Here is a 1295-nt window from a genome sequence, read left to right as displayed (position 1 = left end):
AATCTGAAAATGGGATCCTGACTAATACAATGTCTCTTTAACTTTTGTTTTTAAACTGGGTGTTGAACTCAGGGAAGCACTACAACTAAGCCCTTTTGAATTTTTTAAGACAGAGTATTGCTAAGTTAGCTCAGATGAGGTTTAAACTTGTTATCTTCCTGCTTCAGCTTCCCTCAGTGCTGGGATTATAGGTATGAGTAACTGGGTGCAACATTTTCACCATTTTTAAGTGTATGCTTCAGTGGCACTGTTTTTTTTTTTTTGTTTTGTTTTGTTTTTTACTTTAAAGGGGGTAAAATTAAACACAACAAAACAGAACAAAATAGGACATAAGAAAGCAATGTAAGAGATATAAATTTCAAAGCTAGATGACCTGAGATCTTCACTGACTGTCATATTGTCTCTTGTTTTCTTCCAAATAATTGTCCACGGCTTCACATACAGAGAATTCATATAAAACAACATACTATAAACTGATCCAAACAGAATGAGGAAGGCATTTTAGGTCTTCAGAACTAGACAATAGGGAAGTCACTAATGGCTGTTGTAGTCTCTCTTTCTCTTCAAAATAGCTGTCTATACCTTCATGTACTTTGAAGTTCAACAAAACAGAACAGGCAGGGAGGAGGGGTTGCTTGGTTTCCCGGTGCTCCAGGTCCCAGCATGGCTCGGGTCCCAGTAAACACTGGTGGCTCCCATCCCAGGCCGCCGGCCTACCACACTCACAGCTGCTCACCAGTCAGGGAGGAGTTGGTCTTGGCATACAGGTCCCAGTAAATGCTGGTGGCTCCTGTCCTGGGCCACCGCAGCCTGCCATGCTCACAGCCGCTCATGGGGATGGGGGTGGAGGTTGCTTCAAGCTGTTTCTCTCTAACGAATTGACCTTTTCACTGCCCAAGTTCTGAAATGGCCAACAGACCATAGAAAGACATCTCTTTAGACTCCTGCTTGAGACCAGCAGCGTCAGTGAGCTGCCGACCTTGATTCAGGGCACTAAGTGTTTTTACAGTGTTATCCAACCATTAGCGAGGTTCATCTCCAACTAAAACTCTGTATCCATAGAAATGATAGCTCGGCCACTGTATTTGTTCTTGCATTATTGGTCACCCTCATACTGTGGAGTCTGCTTCTTTTCCTACCTTTACTTGGCCCAAACTCACGCTGCAGAGCCTGTTTCCTTTCCTGCCTTTAATAAAAACTTTACTACCCTTAAGAAACAAAAACAAAAACCCAATAATTCCCCATTACTTCCTTCCCCACCTCCTCGTAACCACCACTATACTCTGTCTCCATGG

General features: G+C 43.0%; 1 non-coding gene across 1 annotated transcript; it reads right to left on the bottom strand.

Moving 5' to 3' along the window:
• Positions 1 to 858: 858 nt before the first annotated feature.
• On the bottom strand, positions 859 to 996 carry LOC111757787 (small nucleolar RNA SNORA2/SNORA34 family). The gene has a single exon (XR_002792074.1). It is a non-coding gene; the product is annotated as a small nucleolar RNA SNORA2/SNORA34 family (small nucleolar RNA).
• Positions 997 to 1295: the final 299 nt, after the last annotated feature.

Source organism: Cavia porcellus, unplaced genomic scaffold (genome assembly GCF_034190915.1).
Source record: "Cavia porcellus strain 051 isolate PalLab524CR breed Dunkin Hartley unplaced genomic scaffold, mCavPor4.1 scaffold_1, whole genome shotgun sequence".
NCBI lineage: Eukaryota > Metazoa > Chordata > Mammalia > Rodentia > Caviidae > Cavia > Cavia porcellus.
This window is presented reverse-complemented; position numbering and strand designations above follow the sequence as displayed.